General features: G+C 41.7%; 1 protein-coding gene across 5 annotated transcripts in view; it reads left to right on the top strand.

Annotated features, from left to right (window-relative positions):
- Positions 1-24,809, top strand: part of LOC147211317 (beta-1,3-galactosyltransferase 1-like) — a 75,258-nt gene that overhangs the window by 16,145 nt on the left and 34,304 nt on the right. For 2 of the 5 annotated variants that reach the window (XM_086125642.1, XM_086125659.1), the window contains exons 2-3: positions 17,492-17,530; positions 18,156-18,211. The exons of 1 other annotated variant lie outside the window; for it this stretch is intronic. The gene's annotated coding sequence lies outside the window, so the exon portion shown is untranslated. The remainder of the gene's footprint in view (positions 1-17,491; positions 17,531-18,155; positions 18,212-24,809) is intronic. 2 more of the 5 variants (XM_086125632.1, XM_086125650.1) reach the window with 1 other exon arrangement.

Raw genomic sequence — 24,809 nt, 5'->3', positions numbered from 1 at the left:
CCATCCGTCCATTCCACTTCAAACACCCACCACCGCCAGAACTTTCAAATATGTCCTGCGGGTTCTCTGCCACTGTTGATTATATGGCCAACCAGAGTTATGCCCCGAAGGTGGTCACTGACTGTCACGTCGGTGGATTCTAGTCTGTTGAGGGACCCCAGAGGCTACTGATGGGTATTGGCGGACCAAGCGGAATGCGACGAGGGTAATCACTGAGGTGAAGAGGAGTGTTGGAGGAGTTGGTTGAGGCCTGCATAGCTTCCAGACACAGGAGGGGCAGGAGATTCACCATCAACACTGTATGCAATTGGGGTGTTGCTGACCTGCAATCCTGATGTTGTGGGTCTCTGGAAGGAATTTATCAAAAAACTCCTCAATCCTATGATATACCTTACAGTATCAAAAGCAGAGTCCGGTCCCTATTCTTACTTTGTAAAACACGAGAGCGTGCTTTCCAAGTACAGGGAGAAGATCTCTCGCAGGAGTTGCTCCAAGTGTATGGGGTACCAAATTCTCTGACGCGGGTCATTTGGCCCCTGTACATCTGCTGGCAGAGTTGCCAGAGCCAGGGAGTAGGAGGGATCCGAACGCTCTCACTATTGGGTCTTGGTTATTTTTAGTTCATGTGGTCGTGTTGTTTCATCAGGCAGTGATATTTGATCCCGTCGCAATAAAAAAAAACATTAACAGTATACAAAATCAAAATATAAGAGCACGCAACTGTACATAAGCTCGAGCAGTTAAGAATCAATATTTAGCTACTAATGTGACAACAACAAAACGTTAAAACAGATCATACTCACCAGAGAGGCTGATTATTAAATCTATCACTGTGTGCAAATTGTTGGCGAAGCTGGCTCTAACACATTTTACTCTGCCCAAGCAGTCAGGGGACGTTAAAATGCTGACCTCATCAAATGTGTAACCTTTATAGTTGAAAAGCCACATCCGTTGCTTTTAGAGTTTGTTATATCAGCCAGTACTACTGATATGGAAGCCCTGGGCAGATGAGATTGACAAGCAGCACATTGCGTCTGACATTTGATTGGACCAAAAAAATAAAATCTCACACATACTGGAAGCAACAAAGCCACCTAAAATGGAATAAAAACAAACAACTCTGTCCCAAATTTTGATAGCAATTACTGTTAAAAATAGACATTTTTAGAAGGTTCCAAATAAGACTGTGACTTGTCTTCTTCATACCCAAAATTTGTGTGGTGGTTATAAATTCAATGTTATAAATTCAATGTGTTTGGCAAAACACACTGTGCTTGACTTGAGATCTTTCACTATATGCCAGACTGATAAAGAATGTTTCTGGCAGCAAATTGTGAAAAGGGGGGATGTGATCTAAAATAATTGTATTTGAAACAATTATTGTATCCTCTTGGGGGTACTTAGGGGAAACATTGGATTGAGTTATTCTTACTGTTGCAGAGATTTGTGTGTGTGTGTGTGTGTGTGTGTGTGTGTGTGTGTGCTGTAGAACACATTTGGCAACTTTTGCATTTGAATCCTGTAATGGTATTGCTTTTTTTCAGTTTTGATGACTGCTTATATTGGTTCTCATTAGATTGTCTTAATGGTCATAATGTTTTTTCCCAGTCAGTGTGTACGTTCGATATAAATGATCAAAATGGTCTGATGGTTTGATGATTTGTGACCATTTACTTAAAATGAAGAAGTACTTTTTAATATCAGAACATTACATGAAGTACAAAGTCATACAGCTTGCCTTTCATTTTCCTCCTTTGACAGCATAGCACCTCTGTTTTCCCGCAGCTTGTGGCACCCTTTGGGTCAAAATCAATCTCAATTTCCGAAAATGAGCTCATATTGACTAGCTGTAGAGTGAAACTGATTTTTTATTTTTTTTTTAGCAACACCTTGTGCCGGCAGGCACTGGAGGAACACAATCGACCAGGGGCAGGGAACTCCGGTTCCCCGAGAGCCATATCCTGCCTGTTTTAGATCTCTCCCTACTCCGACACACCTGATTCAACTATTCATGATTGTTTCAGGCCTCTACAGGGCTTGCTGATGAGCTGATGATTTGAATCAGGTGTGTTGGAGTAGGGTGGGATCTAAAACAGGCAAGCAATGGCTCTCGAGGAACCGGAGTTCCCTAGCCCTGCAATACCATGAACACATAGCCAGCTAGCCTGCCTGCAGGCTCCGACTTTTGATGTTGTATTCAGCCCCCTATCCCAATGAGTGGCAAACAATTGTGAGTTTTTTCAAAGGCAACGAATGATGCGTTCCCATCGGCGTTCCTTCAAGGTTGCAAATGTTACCCAAATGGTCACCAGACATTCGCTTGTACATGTTCAAAATTTACGTGCAACAAAAACAGTCACAAAAACTGTTCGCGATTGTCTGGCGAACGTTTTGCGAACATTTGCGACCTTGAACAAGCCACGACAAACTCCGATGTGTGCGTGCATTTTTCTACCCTTGCCAACAACTGCACTGGTCCTCCCCTTAGTGGGATAGGGGCTGTGCGGACTGGGGAACAGAAAATGACCTCACCCAAGCTGTTGCCAGAAAGTTGGAAGCATCGCACTGAAAAATCATTCATGATGGAATTGAAGAGTCCAGCGTGACCTCTGACTGCAGTTCTCCATAGTTTTGTTCTTGCCTCCGCCTCCTCCCTCCTTTTTCCTGGCAGAAGAAGAAGAACATAGGGAGGTTTTGCTTCCCTGCCATGGGCTATCCCTTATTGACTGTTTGTACAAAATGGCGAGCCTGAACAAGACATTTTAAAAAAAACCATCTCTTTCTATGGAAGGCCTTTTATTTCAGAGGTCAAATACTGCTGAAATCCAAGTGATCCAGACAATTGATCCCACTAAATCCTGTCACATGAGGTTAAGCCATATGCCATTGCTTTGGAGCAGCACAGTGCACTGCAGTATTCGCAGCCTTTCAAATTCTTGGCATTCATCTCAATTTGTGAGTGTTTTTTTATTTATTTAGTTATTTTGCTACTGCAGGTCTAACTCAGTCATACATTCATGAATGTATTTCTCCAGCAGAGGACTGCATAGAATTTTCAATGTGACCTCAGTATTGTGGATCGACACAGGGCACAAAAAGAAACAGTGTGTGATCAGCATTGCTGATCGAGTCAGCCCAACACTCAACGCTTGCTTTCCACTCAGCCTCTTATTTTTCACCCTGTGTCATGGATCGTGCTGGCTTTGCTCCTGTTTTGTTCACACACTTGTTCCTGCGTTAAAACCCATCCTCACCTCTCTCTCTGACTGCCGTATGATATCGGAAACATCTGTTGTTTCCCCTACAACCGCCGACACATCCATGTTTCATGTATCACTAAAGATAAGGACAATGATTCAGAAAGGCCCATCTTAGGCTCTGGATCCAAGGCATTGTCGAAGCGATATTCTTTGATAACGATGGCCATGGCGATGATGAAGATGAGAATGAGGAGGAATGGAGGAGGAGGCGCTGTGAAAGGCCTCTCTCTGCAATGAAGCTATCAGCAATTTGAAGAGACTACATTTTAAGGGAGTCCGAGAAAGCGTGACACAGGAAGCAGCAGGATTAGTGCAAATTATTGTCACTTAATCCATTTTTCACAGAACCGAATCAAGCACATGCCTTGACTTTTTTTTTTCCAACAGACGACCCAGATCAAATGAGACTCAGATTGTCCTCTTTCAGGCCGTTGATTGATTATCTCGCCGACATCGTGATCGTCATCCTACCTACGCACACCTTTGGTGTACATTCCAAACCTCACCATGAGGAGTTGAAGCGGCCATAAAGGAGAAAATCTGATTGTTTCATTAAAGTAGTCTTTCAGATTTCTGTAACTCTTGCTCTGCAACAACATTCAGAGTCGACAATCATTTATCATCAGCAATTTTATCAACCATTCTTCAATCAGTGTCCGAATCACATCGATTTGCTCTGCTGTTATTCTTCTTTGTGTCACAACCAAAGGTGTTGTTCTGTTTTGAAACTATTGATTTGCTGGCTTTGTGATTGGATTTGCTGGAAGAGGGATGAGCACTTTGAAATAAACACACCTTCACTCTCTCGCTGGTGAGACGTTCCTTCAGCAACCACGCTTTTGCGTGACAATGGAAGCAGTAAATTGTCAACACCAAATTGACAACCCTCTATATATCAAAAGTAGCAACGTTGGAGAGCTTACTAAACTTAGTAACTGGCAACATATGATGATGTTTATTATTTTCATTAGGCATAATCGCAAAGTTAAATGAGAGAAAACTGCACACAAAACACCCTCGGAAATAGACATTATGAACAAACACTGCACAAGTTGTTAAAATTCAAGTATGGAACAAATAGAGCGAATCAAACAGGCATTCACAGTTCATCAAATTCATGAAAATATGGAAGCCAGGCTATGCAAGTGGCGACGTGTGTGGCTTTGATCCCCATGACAGTTTTCCGATTGTAAATTTGAGATTTGGGAACATGATCGATGTAAAAACTTCTGGATCCACTACAAAATGCTGACAGCGTGTTCTCGCGCACGATACACCCATAGCGTACATGCAGCACATGCAAGTACTCGAACGGAATGAGGGGAAAAGTGATGCCAAGTCTCCTTTTCGTGATCTTGGGCGAAAGATCATGTGTATTTGTGATGGGGGGGGGGGGGGGGGGTTCCCATTTGTGTGCGCATACGGTTAGTGACAAGGACGAGGTCCACTGGGTTTTCTGAGGAAAACAAAAAGTGCATACAAGCAAGAAGAACAAGTGATAGTAGTCTCCTAGATGCCAATGTGTTTGAACATGGAGGCAGAACACAGTTAGTGAAGCGTTTTCCTTTGGCTTTTGTTATTTCAGTGTTTATCGTGCTGTTTGAAGCTCCGAAAACACAGCAAACATTTTTTTAATGTTCGTACCTAGTTTCCGGTAAGGGTATTGTTACATGTGCATTGTGCAGCAAAATTGGTTCTCTGCATTTACTGCTTCCCTGAGAAGTAGGCAGCAAACTTGGCCAAGGGAACGGCTGGAAATTAACCTCACTTGTTATGTTCCAGCCAATTCAACCCCTTATTATGCATGAAGAAATTCCCTGCGTATTGTAGCTTTTGAAAAGGCTGTAGACCTTTTAATAGCATGCACGATGGAAAAATACATAAAATCCGGCACAATAGAAGTACTGCAATCACTCAGATGGAAACATTCCACACACTTTTGACAGAAGCATTAATTTGCAGTATTAAGTTGAAGCCCAGAAGATCCTAGGTTCAGCCCAACGCTCTGGATGCTTTCAGTTGAATGTTCTAAAACACCTGCTGGAACTGCAGTCAAGACAATCTTTCAAATTGTGCTGCAGGATTAAAAAGAAAACATGGTTGCATTTGCACAATCTGACTGGATTGACTCTTTGCGAATGGATGTTTTACCCCAAGCATTTTTCTGGAACGTCTCCTTCTCTAATCTGCACTTTCTGACCTGTGGCAGCAATTCACTGGAGGATGTTACAGAACATACTGTCCTTGCTTGCAACATTAACCTCCAACAGTTTGCCCGTGGCAACCAGGGAGCCAATCAACTCGCACAGCTCACCAGCCCCCATTGTCTCTTTCCGCTTAGAGACAATGTGGTGCAAGGGAAGCAACAAACTGCACAATTGTGGCGCTTGCCATCAAGGGGCGTCTGATTGCAAGAAGGCAAAGGCGCATCGTCGGCCTCAGGTGGCACAGTGATCGTCACCTGGTACAAAGGTTGTGGGTTTGAGCCTGAGCCTTGTGAACCAAGTGTCCTAGAGCAACATACTGAACCCCCCAGTTTTTCCTGAGCTGCGTCACCAATAAGTGAATGAGATGACGGCATTAAGGCGCTTTGAGTACCTTGAAGATAGACAATTGCAAATCAAGTGAAAGCAATATTTTTGCAATAACGATCACAACCGTTATAATTTTAATAACATTTTATCTCTAGTACAGGTGAATTTGAACATATTCCTCACTCTTCAATGCATACTCCAGACAGAATTGGATTGATCACTTCGGTCCTGACAGCTGGCAACCGAAACACAAGAGGAAAGCAAAAATCGAGAGGAGTCCTTTTTTTTCTTTGCCCATTTAATGTCTTAACCTAATCAACGCAGCAGTATAATTAGTTGCTTCTGATTGTGCTACAATTTGTACCTCTCGGTTTCACAATTGCAACTATTAGCTGTTCACAGTGAGGGATGAGGCCCAAGTGCAGACTAATTGCATCACTTTAAGTAGAAGGAAAATCCAGCACTGATTAAAAGGGGTGCCGGGGGCGGCAGGTGTTGCCTTCGTGATTGAGGCTCGGCTTTGGATTGCAGTTCGGTTACCTGCTAGGACGCAAGAACAAGACATGCTGCAAAACTTCTTTTTTTTTTGGAATGAGTAGACGAGGGGAGCGTCGAACCTTTCCCTCAATTACCACAGCATAGTGGGGGTGGGATGTCGGCTGGATGGCAGACAGTGGAGCAGAGATGCCTCAATGGCATCAAAGGTGTATTCTGTCATGCTTTGACGGCTCACATGGGTAAGAAATGGTACTTCAGGGAAAAAAAATCAATGACATGGCAGACAGTTATAACAAAAGCAAAGAAAGGGTAGTCTGTTTACTTGTAACTCTACTTCGATATATTCTTATTGATCGTTGGATGCCTGCGCAGTATGCTCCCCGTTCTTTATTTTCAATTGACTCTTAGAACGTTTGTGGCCTTCAGGTCAAACCATTTTAAATTGATTATCTAACATTTTTCATCCTGCGAGTCTGTGGTAGTGCAGCTTTGATGTTGCCTGGTCAACCAGACTGCTTGGAAATGGAATTCGGTGAAAGCTGAACAAGGGCGTAAACACTTTATTAGCAAATTCTTTCGACACTGATTCGCACTTGGAGTTGTGACCAGTTGAATGGTCACATTATTAGTTTTCTTGCATGTGTCACAGGCACGGTGTCAAATGATTTTCACAATTACAGTAATTGGCCCGAGCTAAAAGTATAATTAGTCTTCGTTTTCCTGCCCAGACTGAAACATGGGTAATCATCCTGTCCCTCGGCAGCAGTAAGGCGTGTGCTGCTGAGCGCGTTGCCTGCAGCACAATATATATGCCAGTTGGCTGCTGAAGAATGCCGTGAGAGTGTCTCACTTATTAAAACATGATCATGCGAGCTCAGAGGTCACTAAGACGATCCAAACTATTTAGTTGTCTTGAGTGCAGCTGCTGGCGATTAAAACAGTACATCCCTCAGTTGCGCCTGTCATATATTTCCAAATAGTGGATAAATGACCGGGCAATAGAAATGTCAGCATGAACGGATTGGCACATGACCCTGGTTATTTGGGAAAACTTCAATCTTAGAGTGATTTCACAAGACCTACAATACTGCAAAATCTAGCCGCTCCCGAATAGGCTACGGTGATCGAGGAACTATGTGGTCATCCCTCTCAATTAGGTCTATAACGCTTTTCAACCAGAACTGTTTGCTTAGTCCATCCTTTTTCAAAAACATCTCATCCTCCGTCCCAAATATGAGCGGACGTACGGACCGTTCTGTCCTAGGGACGGAATGCCCATCTCTGCATACAGCCACATACTATCTCTAGTGTCAGATGAGACAACTTTTATCCCCTTCAGAATGTCCTCTTTCACCTGGTTGGACAAGGCTGGAATGGCTGTTTGGGAAATCAACGGTTTCATAAGTCCGCAATGAGGGTAAAATCGAACGACTGATCACAGCATGAATGTTCACAGAATTATTCTTATCATTATTATTGTTGATTTTGATCTCGCATTGGAGAGAAACATACTGGGTAAGCTTGTCTCACTCTCAATTCGAACACTTCGAGCAGGTATGCAGTGCCAGTTGCCAGTCTCTTTAAATTCCTGACAGGCGCGGCAAATGTTCGCAGAAGAACTAACGAGCAATGGAATTGTCCAAACAGAGCCCCGAAGAGGATAGCTGTTAGCCGATGCGCATGGTTGTGTCGGCTGGCATTAGTGCTACTTAGCGACCATTAACCCTCCATTTCTGCTTGAGGAAAAAAAAGTTGTGCATGCTTAAGAATTGACGGGACACATGCAAACTGAACCGAAACTGTCAAACCGAAACACACCTTTTATTTCAAACAGCCGTTCGAGCCCTAGCGTGTAAGCATGCTTGTGACTACCACAACATGGGTGACTGGAGGGGGAAAGAAGCAGTGTGAATGATTGTTGATGATGTATGGATGCACGCAAATAAATGACAATTTATCGAATATAATGGCATGGCAATTGCATTCAGTGAACGATTTGTCGATACAGTAATTATCCCAGTACAGTATAGCTTTCCATCCATCCATTATCCACTTATACTCACGAGGGTCATGGCCATGCTGGAGCTTATCCCAGTTGTCTACGGGCAGTAGGGGAGGGCAGGGGGGGGGGGGGGGTATACCCTGAACTAGTTGCCAGCCAAAGACGTGGCACACAAAGACATGCAACCATTCACGCTCACAATCACACCTAAATCGAGCATTCAATTGAGCTAGTATGCATATTTTTGGAATGTGGGCGGAAACCAGAGTACCCAGAGAAAACCCACACAGGCACGGAGAGAACATGCAAACTCCGGTAGCTTTCCCACAATAATATATAGAGTACTGCACTTATTGAAATGAAATGATAAGACCTGTCGTAACCACACTGTTGATTATTCACAATCTGGTCATTGGCATACTGACAAGTGGGTGTTATTTTTTTCCAGCCGCAGAGAAAATGACTTAAATTGAGAACACGAGCATGCATGATTCCACAACAAGGCAAGTGTCTGTGGTCTGAATTAGAATCCACAGGCAGAGGAGTTGCAATGCTTCCATAGCTTGTTTGTAATAGACCAATGGGTATGTCTGTGCAGCTGTCAAATAAGCTAATTTGCCAGGTGACTGCTCATCAGCTGCCTCCTTCGAGTGTCAATGTGTCGGCTCACAAGCCTACGCGTCTTTGTGCGGCTGCGTGAGCCGGACGCGCTGCCTCTGTGAGAACACATTCTGGTGTGTGAGTAGCTTGTTAACGGAAGTGTGTGATTACACTGGATTTGAGCCGACATCTTGATGTGTCTGAGCACCGATCAGGTGATTGACTCAACGGAGCTGACACATGCCACTCAAGCTGGAGGGCAGGAAGGTCTTTCCAATTATCCAGAGGGTGCTGCACTGTGCCTATTAGCGGGAAAGTCACAGGGCTCCAGTCTGACTTGATCTTGTTTCCCCACTTTCTCTGAACATTATCACTGGAGCTGTTGGGGATGCAGACAAGATTCTGTTTTCGGTCTGGCCAGCAGGTGGCATGAGCGGACTTCGGTACGCACCTGCTGCCAATCTGTGATTAGTAGACTCTGTATTTAAGGAATCATCTGCCGTGCACCTGTTGTCGGAGTATTGTTTCTTGCATTGCTGTTTTCTCTGCTCATAGACTATTTGGCTATTGACCTCGTCGTGTTTCGCGTTTCGTACTCTTGGTACCCCTGCTTTTTGTAAGTACGATTTTTGTTTTGTGATTTGGCTTTTCGCTTGCGTGTATTTTGATACATTGTTTTTAGTTGGTATTCGCGGTCTTTATTTTTCTCCCTTGCCTTTTGTGCAAGCGCTTTTTGTTATTCGTTTTATGTTCCCTCTGGTCCTTGTTTTGACCAGCGCTTTATGTTACCTCTTTGTCGGTGCGATTATTTGCATTAAAACATATTTTTGTTACGGAGACCTTGTTTACGTCTACGTTTTGGGATCCAGACTTAACTCGGCTTGTCCGAGACGTGACAATCTCAGCTCCACTACAGAGGGCAAAGTATTTCTAACACCATTATCCCTGTAGAAAGAGCGATGGGAAGAAAAATGCAGAATCCCCTGTGGGAAATGTTCGCCCCCCCTTCATCCAGAAGGGCATTTGTGAGGTCAGAAGTCACTGAGTCACTTAGATGAGCAGGCCTGGTCGACAATCTCCATTCCAAGTCATCCCCAAGGTCGCTGATGAATGTGAGGTCGAGCTGTCCCACTATTTGACTCACCACGAAAATTTACGGAAAACACCCCTTCACAACCCTAATTCTCTCTCTCTCTCTCTCTCTCTCTGTCTCACACACACACACACACACACACACACAAGATGTGGTTACCGGCTTACTCAGAGCCACAATAACAATGATGATGGGCTTAATTCAAGTATCAAATGTCCCCTCCCTGACAAAATAGTCCAGTACCGCAGGGAGAACTAATACATTCTCGACCTACCCCGCAGTCTATTACCATTCATTGGGTGATGATTCAATTCAATTACAGATCATCGGTATATTTATTTTCCCCATCAAGTCACACGTTAATTTATGTATCACTCAAACAAAAAATAAAGTGATGGCCCACTTCGTCTCACCTCAGTAGCAGTGAAGTGAGTGATGAGCAAGGTTCTGTAATTGAAAGAGTCTACGCTGAATGTCTGAATGTGACTTGATGATTTAGCATCTGAAGTCCTCGGAATTCGTACCAAAAAGTGAGTTAAAACATCGTCTCAGCATTTGAAGCATTTTAATGGAGTGAGAAACTCAATTTGACATGAGAGAATTAGAGTTGACCTTTTCAAGGCATAAGTGATAAATTCTCATGAAAGCGCATTCATCAATAGAAACGTCTTCCTTCTTGATCTCGCTTGTTTCCCAAGATAATAGTGCCTGCGGCATATTAATGAGCTAGAGCTGGTAACGCACAAAAACATCCCTTCTTATACATCAAGCAACCTCAGACTTTCATTTCAGTTTTTGTTACTGTGCGTCCACAAACAAAGCACAGCCACAATGTTGACTGTTCAACATGATTTGATTGTTCCAAATGCGTTTTAGCACGACCGTGCCTAAACGACATATGACATTTATTATTAACAAGTATTTCCAATTGCCACCTTTACACAACACAGTGAAGAAAACCGACATTGTGAGCGTTTGCTCGTGCACTCAACTGTGTGACTAGGAATGCAATTTATTCAGCGATAAGGGTAGATTATCCAATGAAAATATACTGTGTATGACTGTCAGTAACTGCACTATTAGTGCCGTGGTTCATGCTGCTGCCTTACATGCAGACTTTGCAGGTTTGATTACTGAGCAGCCATGACCAGTCCCTGTCACGTTGCGAGGTGGTGGTGGACCCCAAAAAGCAAGCAAGAGGGAGGAGCACGGTGAACTTGACGAGCTGTATTTAAACACAGAAAATAAATCCAGAATGAACAAAGTCATGAAAACAAAGAGATTCCAAAGTAACAAACCAAAACCATGGCTGTGGCAAAAACTAACAGGAACAAAAACATGACAGCAGCAAGCAACAAGCAAAAAGCAACAAACAAACATGACAGTAGCAAACGGCAACAAACAAACATGACAGTAGCCAACAGCAACAATGACCCAACACTGAGTGTTTGGGCGGGAGTCCTTTTATACAACTAATAATGACATAACGACTAACAGGTGTGCAGCTGTAGAGGGAGCCCTACAGTGCCACCAAAAAGGGTACTTTCTTCTTCAGGAAGGCATAAAACTGTGCCATACAAGTGGCTTGCCATGTTGACTCCTGAGAGGGAAAAACTGAAAGTCGCTTCTTCTTTCACCGTTTCTCCATGTCAAGAACGCAGAGACCTCAGCGAGTATGGGCTTTCTAAGTACGTGTTCGAGAATGTACTTCGTAAGAATGCTAGTCCCTTTGCTAATTGGAACAGCCGTGCACTTGTGAACCTCTTGAAGTATTTCTGTCAGGTGATAAAAGGGAACAAAAAAACTGACAACTGTGAGTCCTCTCCTACACTGTCATATTCGGCATTTTGAGAGCAGCACAACATGCATATTGAGATCTTTTCTCACCCAAGTCTTCACAAGAAACCAACTGATGCGTACTATGTTTCAGCTAGCAGGCAAGAACAACATCCCTGTTCAGTGAAACTCCTCTACAACGAAATCATGTTTGCAGCAAGAAAAATTTCACAATAGGGCACTTTTCACTGTAGCAAATTTCATCATCAATGTGTACTTTTTATTTTATTCCAGTAGTGCATAAGTATGAGCATACACTTATTTGACACTCAAAATGGATGCTTGCAAACATTACTTGAAAACATTACGAGCCCCAAATCTGCCGAAGACAAGTCTGGACAACCCGCCCCCCCCCCCCCCGAATTGTTTTTACGGATTTGGAACAATATAAAATAGGTCCATTTTGACTGGAAAAAAAGCGGAATTCCGCTCATCCCTCATCCCCCTCTTCTATGTAAATATGAATGAAATATTTTGATGAGATGGTGGAACAGTTTTGAAAACTCACTCGCTGCTATTCCCCACCATTTGTCCTTGATATTCGTCTCCGATGGGCTCCTCTGACATGCCTTTTTTTTTTTTTTAGGGAAAAGGAGTAGGCACGATTATTGTGCATGAAGAGAGCCAGCTGTGTCAGGTGTGATATGCTAGACCAACTCCAGGTTCCTGTCAAATTGCTGCTCAGTCAGGGATGAAGCCTATTCCTTTTTTGAATGGCCCTTCATCGTCAGCAGTGTTGAGAGAAATTTGAAATAAAAATGGTTGCCTCTGAGGTTCTCGGCTAAAATGTTCATGTTTAATGAGGTAAAGGCTTTCTCACCTTTATTCCATACACATCAATCCGGAGTATATGTGAGATTATGTAAAAACTGAAGAAAGCACCGATACTGTTCATGTTCTTGAAATATTTCTTAATTGTATGATTACTGCGATGTACTTTGTTTGAACTCTTGTAAGGGATTTCATCCTTTTGCTGGTGCCCATTTATGCATCAAACACTGATCCACTGCAATGGTGGTAGCAACTATATCGATAAAACACATTCAATATGAACCATAGTTTATTTACATGCATTATTGAATTGAATTGAATTGAATTCAATTCAATTTTCACTGCAGGGCTGACAATTGTAACATGTACCCGGGCATGTCTATGGGGTGGCCAGAATGACACAACACCTTATTGTTGGGTGGCCATGCATGCATCATTTTTTTTTTTTATCATATCATCCACAGTCAGTGCTTCATGAAAAAAAAAATCATTCGTACCCAGAACAAGGCCCTTCACAACCATAATCAAGCAGCAACAAGTCTAAAAGCAACATTTTGCTGACATTAATGGACTACATAAAGCCAATTTCTTTGCCGTTGCTTTGCCTTGTGTGTACTATCCCACAATCCACTTCTATCTCATGCACTGATTCTCTAGCTGACAACCAATCAGCGTGATCAATTGTCATCGACAGCCAGTGCTGGTTTGCATACTGGATCAATGGCTCATTCATTCAAATCTAAAAAGCACAATGCAAAAAGAAATCTCTTAATTCTTCACTATTCTAAACGTTGCTTTTTAGGTTTGTTCATGTGTGTGTGTGTGTGTGTGTGTGTGTGTGTGTGTGTGTGTGTGTGTGTGTGTGTGTGTGTGTGTGTGTGTGTGTGTGTGTGTGTGTGTGTGTGTCCCCAAGATTGGGATATGTATTGTATGGGCATTTTATTTCATGAAACCATGTCTGTGGATCATATGATAAACAATGATTTCTCTGCCATGTTGCTTGCTCGCTTTCTGCTTTGATAAAACGTCTGAGTTAAAAAGAACTTAATTGTGGTCAAAAACTGTACTATGCTCCTACTTGGGGCAATTTGATCCAACTTTCTGGGTTGTTTTGTAGAAAGCAAGCCAAAAAATCTAATTGATTTTCTTGGACAAAACAACTCAAATTGACCCAAGTTGCAGGTTCCATTTGGTTTTTTTTAGCTAATTTGATTCATTTTCACTTGGCAATTTTAACGATGTCAGCGTTCACCATCAGAATAACATGTTTTTTTTAGCTAAGATGGATCCTTTTAGAGTGTACATTCCGGTCACTTGTGTATTTGTTCTGTAAATATATAGTTAATAACTTTGGGAAGAGTATCAGGTGGTCTAAGGATACTCCATCCATGAGAAAAATCCTACCTGTCAAAATGTTCCCCTAAGTGTGGGTGTGGCCATCCGGATGGCCAGAGAGTGACAAGTTGTGGCCATGGCCACGCCAAAGCACCGCCATTGGCACCTTTTATTCATGTCATGTTGATCGTTTTGTTGTTACGTATTATGTACTTTTTTTATTGGTTAAGTAATTGATTTTAAATTGTGGGACATTCAAACATTTTAATGCAATACTTTGTATAATGTATTAAGATTTATGTTTAAAAAAAAATGTACACTTGGCTGACTTTTCATCTGATGGTAGCTCATTCCATTCAGTGATTTATAGGAGCAGAACGTTCAAGTCTGGGCTCCAGCATGCCCTTGTAAAGAAGAGTAGAAAATGTCTGAATGAATGGATGAAAGAAAAAAAAAACAATTTGACTGATTAAAATTACAAATTGGAAATTCGGGGGAAAGAACTAGAGATTTTATGTCCCTGCCCAGTCTTATAGTTTCTTTTTTTTTAATCTAGTGACTCAGCAGCACTTTTCATCATTTGCACTGCATTCTTTGAAATGATTGATTGATTGATTCATTCATTCATTTAAAACAATTTTTTTTTTTCAAATTTCCCAACATCCAGTCGCGTATCATCATCAAGGATAAAAACGCAATGAAGTCCGAGAGCCGATTCCACTGTGGTCCTCTGTGCTTAAAAGTATACGACATAAAACAAAGATGTGAACATAAAATTTGAAACAATAATAGAAATACCGGTATATAAAGATTTTTCTTTTTTTATCGTTCTTTGAGTTAAATGTGGTTGTGCTTCATGCCTTCTTCAGAGTTATTCTTTCATGTGAAATATGTTAATAAAACACTTTCTAGCATAGTTTTTGCAGCTCCTGTTGCTCCGGGTTGTTTTGCGCTGGGCTATTAATAGTGGATGTTGCTCTTGGCTGCTTTGCCTGTCTGTTTCCATTTACAAACACTTTCAAAAGGAGTTTACCGCCACGATCACTTTTGAATCGGCTCATTGTAGTCTCAGACAGAAAAGTCAAAAGAGGACAAAAAAAAAAACGTGTGGATAGACTAAAATTGTTTCGTTAGTGCTGTTCTTCGTCAATTCGAAATCCAGTCCAGTTGGTTTCCAAATCCTTCAGTCATGTTGCATCGATGTTTGACCTGCTGCTTCCTGCTGTCCTCTCCAACATATTGATTGATTGTGGAATCAATATCTCGCAGTTGGAACATAGATTGTCAAAACACACATCCTTGTTTCTTGAACTTTTGATGGGTTCAGAATGAGATGTTTTCAGTCGAGGCATGAAAAGTTATGTTACTAGGTTATATTTTCTCTTTATTTTTCTCAAGTCTGCCCATCTACAGAACGATTTATAAACCACACAGGCATATACGTAATCAGTGATCTAAAGGTACCAATATTATATCTGTAGAAGGACGTTTGCCAGGTAAAGGCAATTTGGAGGTCACACTTGCTGATGTGAGCTTTCTCAGATTGCAGGGACGGGGCAATTGCAGAGTATATGCTATAGGTACAGCCGTTCGATCTATTATCATAGGGAGCGCCCCATAGTCATTTATCAAGGACATTTCAAATGCTGCTTTATCGTGTCCAGCGGCCAAATTCATTTTCTCTATGAATACATTCCGCAGTGAACTCATACATCATACTCATTCATACAGCCACGTGCCATTATGTTATCGAATGGAGCAGTCATCCAGACTAAAATTCAAAGACTGCTCTTAAATTGTCAAGCGGGTGATGAGTAGCCAATAGCAGTGACATATTGGTCTCACTTTATCTGATGGTTCTGCTTCATTTCGGGGTGTTGGGAAGTCTGTCCGCAGTGAAGAAAAAATGTTTGGTTCCTCATGGAAATTATGGGCCGTGAGTCGATTTTTGCCGCTGAATCACAGCCGAATTGAAGTGGGCCATTAAGAGCATAAACCTCGGCAAGTGGCCTCAGTGGGGCATTCTTTGTAGTGCAGTGGGAGGTGAAGCACTGATGAGTGGGGAACGCTGTGAGCAGTTTGCATCCCACGTTTGTTGTCCTCACTACAAAATAGAATCGCTTTTAGCTTGCTCATCCAAAACCCGGACTTATTTCAAAAGAAAGAGGCTTATCTTCATAAACATATTGAAAATTGATGGGTCAGATGAAGCTGCTTTAAAATGGTAACCAGCAGGATGGTCCTGATTAAAACTAAATTGTCAGAAGAACACTGAGGACAGGCGAGGCTCTTTTAAGCCTTTTGTGGAGTAAGTGCTTGTTGATTTAGGGCGCGCACAAGGGCATCTAAGTGCTCGGTAGAATTAAATGGTGATAAAATCAAGCACGCAATGATTTGTCTCAAATGGCATCTGAATCACTGCCGCCTTCCTCCAAGACTTAACCTGCCACATTCTGGCAGCTGATCTCCAGTCATTATTGTGATCAACATGGCTGAAGATCAGACGGATGTAAATGCAAATGAGGATTTTTGTCAAACCGGGTTGATATTTGGGTGATGGTCCTGCATCAGAGCAGCATCAGCAAAACTGCCCCCCACAGTGATGATTGCGCTGCACTGTCAAAAACAACCTCAAGAATGTCCTCAATACATGTAGAGTAACAATTTGCATCCCACTTCAACTGGGTACATTGAAACACTGTATTTGGGGTTAAGACTACCCCGAATAAATAGCTCGGACAGTCTTTATTATATCACATTCCACAACTGCTTACTCATCAAAAGTGAGTAAAATCAACTCACAGTTTCTTCACACCACGATAAAAAGGATTATTTGTATTAGTACTCCTCCTCTTTAACTTTTTCTGGGAAAGTAATGGTAAAGAAACACACTTTGAAACAAGCACGTGATCATCTCAGCGGTTTTATTCAAACACAAATATATCAAAGTACATTGCCGTTTCCGAGCCAAAACCTCTGATGTCCAGATTTGGTCAACATGCAATTTATTATTTTCATTTTGTTAAAAAAAAATCGTATAATTTTTCACTCACCACATGCTTTATTTACACAGATATACTCATTTAAAAGTATTGAAAGTAGCACGCTGTCTTTGACAATGCAATGTTCGTGGCACAACAAACGAGCTGTTTTGGGGTTTCCTGAAAATTGGTTTGGGGATGACGGCAGTGATGTGCAACATTTTAAATGGTGTTTCCCTTGACGCTTAACAATGGTAATGCAATCACCAGCCATTTTTATGTGATCACGCAGGTCTGTATGTGCTCCTCTCAGGAAAATGTGCTCTGTCCGGAAAAAAGTGTGTTTTCTGCATTTTTATAGATGATGTTCGTGGGGTCATCCAGACAAAGGTACATCTAATTTGTACGATGTCGAAGAAAATAATACGGTGCCAAGATTTTTGGCGCCAAACAGTGAATGGGGAGAGACACAGGGAAGCCGTTCACTTGAATAAGTCATAATTTTATCGATTTTATCGATTTTATTGTTGCGGGCCTAACAATTAGGAAGCTTTTGATAACCTTATCCCTTTCTGTCACAGGGAAAGATGGAGTCTATCTGACGTGGCTTAGGGTGAGCGGTAGGTACACCTGAGATCATCTGTCAATCATAGGACTGATACATAGACATTGCTGACGCTGCCGGCAAATCCAAATTTGGATATTCAAGCTCTACTGCCATCTGCAATTATTCGTGTTGCATCTCCACATCAGAAGAAAAATACAACGGAAAATGAATTACGTAAAATTGGGACTTTGAAATGTGAACATTAAAGGGGTGGAAACATAGTAAACGGGGTACGCTAAAAATAAGTTATACTGTATTTAAATCATGTTTCCAAACCACTCATGGCATACTGAAGACTGAGTGGCTCAAAACACAACTTTTTGTATCAGACAACTACAACTTGGAAAAAAAAAATAGATGTGCGCTTATGCGTGCATGCGTCATATACATCAGTGCATTGAATTCAGTTGTGCCTTCATTAAAGGGAAGACAATGCTTAGAGTCAAACAGAAGCAGTGTGTGTGTGTGTGTGTGTGTGTGTGTGTGTGCGCCTTCTTCAAATTGAAAGACATTGGACACAAGACATTTAAAAAATGTTTAAGACAGTCTCTGCCTTAGAGTTGTGTGTGCAATTGGGCAAAATGACCAATTGCATAGATGATCATCCATCCATTCTCTGTCTCACTTTTCCTCACCAGGCTTGCAGGTGCTGACTTCGGGCGAGTGTCCTGAACTGGTTCCCAGCCAATCACAGGTATAGATATAATTTTTTTTCAAATACAGTAAATAGTAGGGATGATCGATAACTATCGGAAAGATTACGGTCAAGACAGATATTGGGGGGAAAATTGCTGTCACATTCATCGGTCAAATATCAGCAAAACTGAAATGCTAACAAGAGATGTTCCAAATACACCATCATTGGTCTGGTTTTGTCACTTTAAGAGCATAAGAGCATCTCACACCAAGCCTCTGCAGCAGGACGTAGCATGTAAATATGGCGTGGCCATCACACAACTGTGTGTTGTTTTTTTAAACATTTATTAACGTTGATTTTATTTCAAGCCAACTCTACTTTTTAGACACATGTTTACCAGAACCCTACAATGTTGCCTCACATTTTCAATTTCTGGGTGACAACAACATGCGGTACATCTGCTTTACTACATACATATTTACGTCCGACAGAAGTCCAGTGATTTTGTTCATCTTGACAGCACAATGGCTGAATGAGGACTATAAAATATGCACTAGAGAGAGAGAGAGAGAGAGAGAGAGAGAGAGAGAGCATAATTGGGTCGCAACGCGGTGGAGCATTTTCAAGTTTATAGTTTAGATTTTCGCCTCTTCAGCGGTGCACCTGTGTCTTGTTCCCAATCAAGTCTTAGTCAAGTATTTAACGGCTGTCAAATTGTCTCGTGTCTGTCGGATTATTGACCTTGCTTGCTGTTATGCTCAAGAGATATTTTCTAGACCTCACGTTCATGTTCCCAGTTGCTCCCGTTTCAATAGATTCTTGTTTTGTAAGTATTTTGGTTCCGTCATTAACCTCATCTGATTTGTTCCCCGTATTTGGATTTCTGTCATTTCATGTTGTGTATTTTCATAATTCAAATTTGCCTTTCCTGCAAGTTCATATTGAATTTTCCTTGTCCTTTGTTGCCAGCGATTTCTGTTTACACATTATTGTTCCATCGTTTTTCTGTAAGTAGACCTTGCATCTCAATTTGTCTGAGTCTACGTTTATGGGATCCACATTCCATCCGGTTTGTTGCTAAACCTTGTTAGAATAATCCGACCATCGATCCTGTAGACTCAGATAAACTAAGAAATGCTTTGGCCAGCCAAGGGGGGAGACCACATTAACGGAACTCCATGGCGCGGTTGCTCTGCTGGCCCGCCGGTTTGAGGAATTAGGCTCATGTGTCGAGTAGCTGGGCACCCGAGGGACGCCCCCCTCGGATGCCTGAGCCTCCAATACCAACATCTTTTCGAGAACCAAATTTGCCCCATCCGCCACGCCATGGTAGTGAGCTCAGACTATGCAAGGAATTCATTCACCTGTGCTTATTAATTTTTGATCAGCAACCCTGAACCATGTAAACGATAGTTCCAAGGTTGAGCCTTTTGACGGGTCAAGCTTCATCCTGGGTACTAGCAATGAACAATGCACAACCCGAGCTCTGGTTTTCCTTCCCCAAATTCATCACCGAGTTACGTTGGGTGTTCCACCATCTTGTTTGGGGAAGAGATGCCGGGGGTAGATTTTTAGATTGTATTCAGGGGAGACAATCGGTAGCTGACTATTCCATGGATTTTCGAATTTTGGCCGCTGATAGCGGATTCAATGATGGCGCACGACATATTTTTTTTAGCGCAGACTTAGTTCCACTTTGAAAGACGAGCTGGCTCTATGGGAGTAACCAAGTAACCTGGAGGGACTCATTTCCACGGCAATTTGGTTGGACAATTGCATGAGGGAGAGACGCCAAGTACGCGGTTTCAAACCATCCCAGGCACACTCTGAGACCTTCCAGCCCATCCAACCGAACAACATTGCAATGACTCAATCCTACAACCAGACGCCGTCAGGTTCCAGAGACTCTTGTTCGACAAAACCCTCTCAATCAACCTGTAAATCGACTTTTCTTGGTCACCGTGAGTCGGCCAACCCTGGACCTTCTGCTGGTACTGAATTAAATCAGAGTAATGATTCTGGTTCATTCCCCCCCCCCCCCCCCCCCCCCCCCTAAATCACGGTTGACATAACTCTGTTAACACCAGGCAATTTGAGTTAGCCGGAAAAGTGTCTGTGTTCAGAAAGAAATTTGGGCTCTTATTGATTCCGGGGCAGATGAATGTGTTATTGATCCTTATGTAGTTGAAGCTTTTGTTTAGCAATCTCTGGCGAGTGACATCATTTACAGAACACAGAGTGACAGTCAACTATTGTACTGCATTGTTGATTGTTCTGTTAACCGCTCTTTGCCATTGTTATCAAGTTATTCGGTGAAATGCCTCGGTGCTGTGCGGCGATGCACTGTTCATATTCAGGCAAACAGTTGAGGGGCAAGAAGAATAGGGCACATAAATGGACCAGAAAATTTGAATGACACAGCTTCATTCTCGTAATGCGGATGAATTTCACGCCGGTGTCAATGAACATTCATGTTTCAAGTACTTCGAAGATTCTGTTTCCTCAAGTGGATTCCCAAAAAGGTAGGTGTGATAATCAATTAATAACGCTGGCTGTTTATGAAAACATATGACTCAAAGTATTATACATGTATATGGATGTAATCCTGTACAAACATATTTAAAACTATATGAGAGCCTGGATGGAATCATCTTGATTGGTATGCAACTAACAATGCTGCTGATGTAATGTGCGGAGTGGCCGACAACGCAACAAAACTACCTTAGCAATGACAATGTAGGACACCAACACACAATAAAGTGTGCTCTAAGTGCTAGTGGGAATGCATGGACCGAGTAGGTAAACCCATCGTGCGTAATTTACAGCATGGCACAGCATAGAATTGGAAAGAATAATGCTTGGCCAGCCGAAATAGCTTCCTGTTCTTCCAATCCCAATGGATCTTATCTCCACTCCATGTCCTCAGGGACTCATGTTGAATCACAGGGGTTTTTTGTCATGCCGTCTCACGCCCCTCTGATTGTCTTAGGCTTAGGGTTACCTTGGCTGAAGATGACATTAAACATATCCAGAATTGGAGTCTGCTGTTATTCCCACGGCAAACATTTCTTTAGATCAAGTACCCCTGGAATATCACGATCTAAGTAAGATTTTAGCAAAGACCTCGCTCAGTCTTTACCGCCTCATCGTCCATATAATTGTGCTATTGAGCTCCTTCCTAATTCCACCCTACCAAGTTCCCGTGTCACACCCTGAACAAGAGGCACTTATTTTTCAGCACCAGCTGGAGAGGAGGGCTTGCGTCTTGAGCGGTGCACCTGTGTCTTGTTCCCAATCAAGTCTTAGTCAAGTACTTCAGGACTGTCAATATGCTTTCTTGCTGTAGGATTATTGACCTTGCTTGCAGTTACGTTAAAAAAGATATTGTCAAGAAGTCATGTTCATAGTCGCTCCCGTTTCGATAGATTCTTGTTTTGTAAGTATTTTTGTTCTGTCATTAACCTCATCTGATTTAAGTTTTGCGTATTTGGACATTTTTTGTTTTGGGTTTTTGGAATATACCTTGCCCTTTGTCGGTCTTTCGTTTTTCTGTAAATAAACCTTATTGTATCGTAGTTTGTCCGAGTCCGCGTTTGTGGGATCCACACTCCATCTGGTTCGTTGCCAAACCTTGTCACTGGCCATTAGTGCTTTCTGTAGTTATACATTATTGTGAGCTTTATCCAACTCTTAAACCTTTAATGAGAACAAACATTTTTAACTATTCGTTTCTTGCTAAAATTTGTTCACATGCATCTATCTCAAGGGGAACAACAAACAGTTGTTTACATTTACATGCAGCAAGATGCTATCACTACAAACCGGCACCAACATTCTACAAGGCAAGTCCACCAAACATAGGATGAAAGCCTGAAGCTGGAAGTATGCATGCACAAGAATGTGGATCTAAGCACCGACACATTATGCTGATTAAGTCCCACATGCACGCACACACCTGTAAGTTGATGACACTTGTGCTCTCCATAACTAGTTATTTTTCTTAATGTCCCCTTCACTCATGGGACTCATAGAACAAAATTCACACATATCCAGAACCAACACACACAGGACCAAGTTCAAGTAAAAGCAAAGTTTTCCTGAGGTTAATCGAGTAGATAATGTCTCCCTTTGCCAGTAACTTGACTTGTATCTCATGCATCGATTTACATTTGCTGGCTAACAACCAATCAGAATAATTGTCACCATTTAGAATTATTCATTTAGATCTAAATAGCACCATGACACAAAAAGCCTGTTCTCCACAACTCTCCTAAGCACTGCTTTTTACTTTAGGTTTGTTCCCGCCTCAATCATGAATGTGTTGAGCCTGATTCTCGACATGTATAAATTCCAGTTTATGAAACGATGACCTCCGAGCCTTGTTACCTTTGTCAGTGATGTTCTTAATTATTGTCTATAAATGTAATTACTTAAATGAGGTTGCAGTTAAATACCAGAAATCCTCATGTGCTGGCACATTACATCATCAGCAGAGACAAAAAAAAAAATTGCTAACTCGATGTCATTGGCCCTGTGTTTTGTTACTCAACAATCAATGCAGTTCTCCTAAAACATACTATATTTCCAACAGCCATCCTTGGTTTTGATTGTAACTTTTGAGATCTCCACAATAAATGTTCTCCAAATTACATCACAACAGAGCTCATCTTTTTGTTTTATTTTATATTTTTTAATCAATTTCTGTCAGTCATTATTTTTTATGCCTCTTATTGAGATTGACGTCAATATTTGCTTAAACATAGGTGGCTTATTAGTGGGTTATTAATAGGTGGCACTATTGTGTTGTATGTTTTTAGGAGAGTAACTGAAAATACAGAGGTAAATCGTTATTGTTATTGTGATATAAAATGGCCTATATTGTGATTGAAGATTTTTGTCCATATCACCCAGCACTAGGTGGAATTAATGTTCCTTTCAACTTGTTTAGAGTTGGGCGTCCAACAAGGAAGAGTGTCTTTCTTACTGTTAATCTACATTTACATTTTCCACACAGGAAATCTGTCTTGGCTGTTGTGGTTGTCGCCCTTAAATGCAGAGAAAATGCCTCGGGAGTGTCTTAACATTTGACACTGCTCCTGAAGTCTGACATTCGTCATTAGTGATCAAATGTAAAGATTGGTCTGAAAAGAGTGATGTTTTTCTGGATCGGCCTTCTTTATGCATTGAATGCAAACTTGACACTTGTCGGATTAATTTGCTAGAAAAGAAATGTCAAAGCTGAAATGTTATTGCTTGGCAAATAAATTATAAACATTCATAGCTTGTGTGAAATGGGACTTGTTCATACATACTCTATTTGTGAATGTGCAGTCTTGATAAAATAACCTTAGGTATTATTTTGAGTCAACTCTATGCAAATGAGGAGCGCAGTTGAAGTCTCTGTTCACGTTATTTGTTCAATTTCAGGGACAATCACAATACCGACATTCAGTCTTGAAAAATGCAGAAGCTCCGCGTGTCACGGTTTAAACGCTGACTTATCATAGATGTCCCACGATTATTTGAACAGGTTTTTCCATTATTCTTCGAGCAATATGCTTTACAAGACAGCATTGACTTTTTTTTTTAAAGCTATGTAACGTAAATGTATTTCCTTATCGGTCCAAACACTCATCTGACTTGTGCTCTTCACTGGAAATGAATGTTAAATTTGAGTCAGCCAATTTTTCACTCCAAGCCATACCCACCTTTTGCTCAATCAAAGCGAGTCTAATTTGGTTTCATAGTTAAATTGTCTGGGTGCATTAATCCAAATATTAGAAAGTATAAACCACTCAGATTAATGTTAAGGTCCATTTCAAGTGTGGTTTCAATCGATCTTATTCAATAGTTCAGGCTTCTTTAATACGTGTAAATGTATTTGCCATGATAGGGTACGTTTTTTTTTCCCATTCTAATTTGGGCCTTTTATGGCTTTTTTTCCCCAATGTAGTCTCCCAGCACTTTCACACACTTTTCCCATCTGTGTACAAGCTTCCATATTCCCTCAGTGTAAAAATCTTTGGACTGATGTATCAGCGTGTCGCTGATAACACTTTTGACTTCATCATCACTTTCAAACTTTGTGCCAACTACTGTACTGTGGACTGCTGAGGCAGGTCAAGAAAGACATAAAGAAGAAACGCAGGGGTCATCAGTCAGAAGGAGTCATCTTGCATCATGAAAACGCAAGGTCTCACACAGCAGCCGAAACAGTGCAGACCATCAATGAGCTGGGCTGAGAACTGCTCTCTCATCCCCCTTACAGCTCAGACTTTGCCCCTTGACACTTTCACCTCTTTAGTACCTTAAGCGTTCACAAGAGGCACAAAGTTTGAAAGTGACGATAAGGCGCAACCACCAAGATTTTTCTCCTTCGACGACTGTCGTGGCCCAAACGCTGAAAAGAGTCCACAACGGGTTCACACGAAGGACAACAAACACCATATTACAAAATAAAAGACAAAAAAACCCCAAAAAAGCAGGGCTCTTGAAGAGCTCTTGCAGATGGCTGCCAACTGTGGCCCAATCCTGAAAGATAGCAGCAGAATCATAGAAGGCAAAACATGGAAATTCATGTCACATTCTAAATCCACAAAAAATTAGTCCTACTCACGCATAAGACGGTGCAAGCACAATTCAGCCATCTAGTGGT

The sequence above is a fragment of the Hippocampus guttulatus genome, chromosome 1 (genome assembly GCF_054856545.1).
Source record: "Hippocampus guttulatus isolate MCC_2025c chromosome 1, RoL_Hgut_1.0, whole genome shotgun sequence".
Lineage (NCBI taxonomy): Eukaryota > Metazoa > Chordata > Actinopteri > Syngnathiformes > Syngnathidae > Hippocampus > Hippocampus guttulatus.
The sequence above is the reverse complement of the archived record's forward strand: the minus strand, read 5'-3'. Positions and strand labels throughout refer to the sequence as shown.